General features: G+C 35.9%; 1 long non-coding RNA gene across 1 annotated transcript in view; it reads right to left on the bottom strand.

Moving 5' to 3' along the window:
* Nucleotides 1–594, bottom strand: part of LOC128248918 (uncharacterized) — a 147,549-nt gene extending 146,955 nt beyond the window's left edge. Inside the window, exon 1 of the long non-coding RNA XR_008265070.2 lies at nt 540–594. This is a non-coding gene — a long non-coding RNA (uncharacterized LOC128248918). The remainder of the gene's footprint in view (nt 1–539) is intronic.
* Between the last annotated feature and the right edge of the window lie 6,061 nt (nt 595–6,655).

The following is a 6,655-nucleotide window of genomic DNA, read 5'->3' as shown; positions in this document are numbered from 1 at the left end:
CGCCAGTTATCGTTAAAGGTGTGAAATTATTAGGATCTTTTGGACTATAACTGACGAGGAATTAGCAACAGTAATTAAAATTATCGGAACGCTCACTTCAACAGTATTCACATCTTCGCATTCTTGTGTTTTACACATACGATACTTAGAACAGGAAAATACCACGTGTTTTCCTTCTGAGAAGATAACTATATGACATGACATTTTCTACACATGACAAATGAGCACATGAATGTGCGATGCATTTTCTAATGATTTTTCAACCAATCAAATCTCAACGACGAATCATATTTCAACAAATATTATTACTTGTATATTGTCACGCTACTTCTCTACTGACATTTTTTAAATTATCGGAGACGGTAAGCACGGAGTTGCGAGTCAAGAAACTTCAGCTTCTAATCAATTTTAGGAAGTTATGCAGAATTTTGTATTTAGTACTTTATCCGTTTACACCCATCAAAAGCATACTTATCTTTTGATAAGCCAAAACGTAGAAAAGTTACTCTGGGGTCGAAAGTTTCGTCCTCGGCACTTACCTGTTAATCGTCAGGTGCGAAACGTTTCCCTTCAGTGAATTTTGTGACTTTCAGCCGCTAAAAAATATGTATAAAGATATATATATATATACTTATGGATCGAGTTCACTTTCTCCTGTGTTTTACCAAGTGTGTGTGTGTGTATATGTGTGTGTCTGTGTGTGTCTGTGCGCGCGTGCGTGCATGTATGCACATATACTCACACACACACACACACACACACACACACACACACACAAGAAATGAGCAAAACAAATCTCATTTTCAAGGTTATTGGGATAGAGAGGGCCAATTTATGACGTTTATGATACTCTGAACGTACGTAAACAACTCAAATGGAAAGTTTCCAAATGATTAGCGAAACTGGATTGGTGGTTTTGAATCGGCGTCAACGTACTCCCGGAACATAGGGATTGCTTTGTCTGTTTTATAAGTATACATACATACATGCATGCATACATACATACATACATACATACATACATACATACATACACACACACAAACACACACACACATATATACATACATACATACATGCATATATATATATATATATATATATATATATATTTATATATATGTATATATATGGTATATATATATATATATATATTGTATATATATTGTATATATATACACATATATAGAAACATATTTGCGTACTTTTATACATAGTTACTTACATACATACACATATGCATATACACATGCATAGATACATGTCACCCTAGTCACATTTAGTGACAATTGTAATTGTCCTTTTTGGTGAAACATTGCAACCTGATGTTTACATTAATTACATGCATATTTTATATATATATATATATATATATATATATATATATATATATATATATGTATGTATGTATTTTTGTATGTGTATATATATAGAGAGAGAGACAGAGAGATATACAAACATACATGCATCAATGTATCCGTAGATACATGCTTACATGGCTGTATGTATGCATATACATATGCATACGTAATGCATACACACGTGCATACTTTCAAATATGCGCGCATACAAGCTTGCATGCATATGTGCACGTATTCCTGCATGTGCTCTTATGTACATTCATACATACTTATATACGTCTAACACGCACATTAAAAATACAATCTGTAAATGGAACAGTAAAAATATGCAAGACTTTTCTCTAGTTCAAAATGTGACATTGGTTTTGTTATTTATATTCTAACGACGGAGATTTGAATCTTTGTTAGAAAGCAGCTCCGCCCTTACAGGAAGACTTCAAGTAAATATACATATATATACTTCCTAAAAAGCTTGCTTGTATGCACAGATAGATATATACATACATTAGCTAGCTTTTATAAGCATTATATCAAGTATTCATCCACAGAGTCTTTATTTGATTATGCTTCTGTATGTATGTATGTGTCTGTGTGTGTGTGTTTTATGTGTGTCTGCGGTTATATTACTCTATATAGACAAACTTCCTCAACCCCACCCCTTTTTGGATTCTAAATTACATCAACCTTTCTTTATTTCCTTCTTTCTCTCTTATTTTCTTCTCTGAAATAATGTCTCGATCCTCTAAACTTGTGATTTGTCCTATTAACTTGACTCACATAACTGCAAACAGTTTTCTCCCTTTCATTTTTTTTCTCCCCTTCAATACATAACTTTTAAAATATATTTCCGAGAATTGGAAAGAATATTCCCTAGAATTGGAAAGAATATTCCCTAGAATTGGAAAGAATATTCCCTAGAATTGGAAAGAATATTCCCTAGAATTGGAAAGAATATTTTGTCATCTTTTACTTGCTTCAGTCATTTGACTGCGGCCATACTGGGGCACCGCTCTGAAAGGTACAGTGGGAAAAAAATCGACCTCAGTACTTCTAATTTTATGTCTGATACTTATACCATCAGTTTCTTTCTCCGAAACGCAATTTTACGGGGACATAAACAAACCATCACCTTTTCTCACTTTATTACACGCTCAAGCTATCCTGTTCTTATAATCAACTCTTGTTCCGCGGGATTATTGTTACCCTGATTAGGAAGATGGATTTTAAGTGTTTTCGACCTTCAAGAGCGCCAATCTGGCACCCTCCGCTTATAACAGCGTCTCCACACATATTGCACTGTATACGCGCGCACACGCACACGTGCACACACACACATGTATATATATATTGTATATACATAGATACATACACACATACATGCATATATATATATATATATATATGTATGTATATATAATGCATACATGCACGCATTTTATGTTTGTCTGTGTATACATATATATATATATGTATATATACATATATATGCAATGTGTGTGTGTGTGTTTGTGTGTGTGTGTGTGTGTGTGTGTGTGTGTGTGTGCGTGTGTGTGCTTATGTATATATATATATATATATATATATATAATCAGATTTATACGTGTTTATCCGACTGTGGATATATGTGGGGGATGTATACAGATACACAAATTTATGTGTTTATCTGTGTGATTATATATATGTATGTATGTATGTATGTATGTATGCTTTCAGTGTTTAAAGAAAACTAATTTCCTGCCTTTCTGTCGAAGTCTCCACAGAACCAAAAGATCTTAAGATGAAGATATGCAAAAGGAAATCTATGCCGTAAGTAAAATTGAAATAAGTTGCAATCGTGAATCGAAAATAGATGTTTTTGGTCTCACCGGGTGTTATTCTCCATTCTATAACACTCCCGACCCCTACGGTGCTCACTATTTTTCTATGCAGTATTATATCTCTTTAGAAAGAAACCAGTGGAATAGCGTAAACAATAATGTAACAGAGTCAGTGCCTTCTGCTACTTAGTAACGTTTTCTCCGCTCTTATTTCAAAATTCAAACATTAATAATAATAATAATAATAATAATAATAATAATAATAATAATAATAATAATAATAATAATAATGTAATCATATACTGAAATATGTGTAACCATATACTGGGACATATCGGTTTACATTTGCAGACATAATAAAGGCGAATCGGAAGATTTCTTTCAAGGACAACGAAAGGTTTGTTGATAGATATTTAAATATTTATGGACAACAGAATCCCTTAAGTGCTTCATAAAGTATAACTAGAAAACTTATTTTCTGTGAGATAAGTCAAAGAAGTAGGTCAGGTCCATATGACGTTTGTATGCCCCATCTCCTACAGATTGGCGAAATCGATGGAATTAAAGAGCAACGATAAACGTTTTTATGATGATTTTTTTTTGTACGATAATGAGATGGTCAAGAAAAGAGGGAGTTACTGAAAGGTGGGGACTGTGAGAAGGACTAATCAAAGTAATAATAATGCTTTCTAATTTTGTTACAACGCCAAACACCTACGGTAAAACGTTCAACTTGCTGTTACTTGTGGTTTTTGAGTAAGACCTAGAACAAAGCAATAACAACGTAAAGACAACAACTTGGTACAAGGTCAGTAAATTGTAGAAGGAGTAAGTTGATATCATCGACCTCAGTGTTTGACTGATACTTATTTTATTGACCCCGAAATGTAGAGGCGCAATGGCCCAGTGGTTAGGGCAGCGGACTCGCGGTCATAGGATCGCGGTTTCGATTCCCAGACCGGGCGTTGTGAGTGTTTATTGAGCGAAAACACCTAAAGCTCCACAAGGCTCTGGCAGGAGATGGTGGCGAACCCTGCTGTACTCTTCCACCACAACTTTCTCTCACTCTTACTTCCTGTTTCTGTTGTGCCTGTATTTCAAAGCGTCAGCCTTGCCACACTGTGTCACGCTGAATATCCCCAAGAACTACGTTAAGGGTACACGTGTCTGTGGAGTGCTCAGCCACTTGCACGTTAATTTCACGAGCAGGCTGTTCCGTTGATCGGATCAACTGGAACCCTCGACGTCGTAAGCGACGGAGTGCTAGCAACAACAACCCCGAAAGGATGAAAGACAAAGTCAACCTGGGGTGGCATTTGAACTCAGGACGTAGAGCCAGAAGAAATGCCGCTGAGTATTTTGTCCGGCTCGTCACCTTTCCAACAACAGTAATAATCCTTTTTACTATGGACACAAAGGTTGAAATTTTGGGGGAAGAGGGCTAGTCGATGACATCGACTCCAGTGCGTAACTGGTACTTATTTCATTGACCCCAGAAAGGATGAAAGACAAAGTCGACCTCGGCGGAATTTGAACTCAGAATTTAAAGACGGGTGAAATGCTGCCAAGCATGTGACCCGGTGTGCTAACGAGTCTGCCAACTCGCCGCCTTTCAAGAACGATAATAATTATTATGTATTTCTTCATTAGCCACAAGATGAAAACATACTACTACTACTACTACTACTACTACTACTACTACTAATAATAATAATAATAATAATAATAATAATAATAATAATAATAATGATAATAATCACCATCCTTGTCATCATCATCATCATCATCATCATAAAAGGCGGCAAGCTGGTAGAATTGTTAGCATGTGGAAGAAAATGCTTAGCGGCATTTTGTCTGTCTTTACGTTTTGTGTTCAAACTCTGCCGAGGTCGACTTTGTCTATCATCCTCCCTGGCAGAAATTTTTCTCGTCTGAAAAACACCAAAGCATGTTCGGTTGGAGGGGATGCTTGAGTTTGTTGAAAATCTTCGTAGTGTGGTCTTTCCTCTTGTCCTTGATGACTTGGGATAAAAATTGGCCATTTCTCATCTTTCATGAGGAATACCGAATGTCTTCATGCACTGATAAGAAACTCAGATATTCTCATATCCCTGGCGATGGACCTGATTGATTTGGAGGGATTTGGAGGGTCAATCACGACCTGGGTCTCACCAACAAATTCAGAACGATCAGAGTGAGTTTTCCTATCTGCCGTACCTACGTAATCACCATTAGACTCATCCAACTCTTTCTGAATCTTCTGCATTGTTCCCAGATTGACATCCAAACACTCTAAAATGTTCGTATTGGAGCTTCCGGCGCGAATGCCAAGCAGTACAGCTTGTCGGTTCCAAATTACTGGCAGAGTGAATTGCGTCATGGTGCTGCTTTTTCACAGACGGTGCCCAACTGACTCTACTATACTGTGTTGTCGACAAAATCAAAAACAAACAATGCGCATGCGCGAAATGAAAAATATAAAATGGCGACTATTTACCCATCGCGCTGTGTGTGTACCAAAATTAGTTAAATTAATTAATAGAGACATCATCATTTTGGTTCAGTTAGTTCAATCTTAAAATCCTAATCCTATAACATCTTATTCCTCACTTCCACCCAAAAGAAAACATTCTAAAGAGCATCTTCCATGTTTAATGAAATGGAAGCATCAGTTCCATTTCATTACTTTCTTTCTTCGTCCATGCTTTCTCGCCTCCAAACAGCTTTCTTTCGGGTCATTGATTTTCTTCTTCTTCTTCTTCTTCTTCTTCTTCTTCTTCTTCTTTTTCTTCTTCTTCTTCTTCTTCTTCTTCTTCTTCTTCTTCTTCTTCTTCTTCTTCTTCTTCTTCTTCTTCTTCTTCTTTTTCTTCTTCTTCTTCTTCTTCTTCTTCTTCTTCTTCTTCTTCTTCTTCTTCTTCTTGGTTTCGCTACCACCCCTCCTCCTCATCCCCTCTCCTTTTCCTTCTCCTTCTCCTCCTTCTCCTCGTCCTCCTTCACGTGGTTATTTGTATGGTAGTTATAAATTCATTGTCATTATTATTATTACTGGTCCTTGTGGCCAATAAAAGAAATCATTATTATTATTATTTTAGTTAATGTAGTTATTATCGTTTTTGTTATCATCATCATCATCATCATCATCATCATCATCATCATCATCATCCTCACCCTCCTGTCATCATCATCTGACTGATAGGTTTTTCCAGCGCCATATTTCACGTTCATCTGATCTTTCCGTTGACATTTGGGATTGAAGTGTAGAATCTTCTCATTTCAAATAAAACAATTGATATTTCTGGTTGAGAACATACATACGTACATACATGCACACATGTACTCACGAATGTACGCAGATATATCCGCATATTACATATATATATATATATATATATATATATATAAGCAATGTTAAATCTCTGAACGAGGTGTTAACAGTAACTGCACGATAAAGTGAAGTATATTTGCCATTTAAATGTG

This window comes from Octopus bimaculoides, chromosome 10 (genome assembly GCF_046866305.1).
Source record: "Octopus bimaculoides isolate indiv1 chromosome 10, ASM4686630v1, whole genome shotgun sequence".
NCBI lineage: Eukaryota > Metazoa > Mollusca > Cephalopoda > Octopoda > Octopodidae > Octopus > Octopus bimaculoides.
Note: the sequence above shows the minus strand (reverse complement) of the source record. Positions and strands in the feature narration are given on the sequence as shown.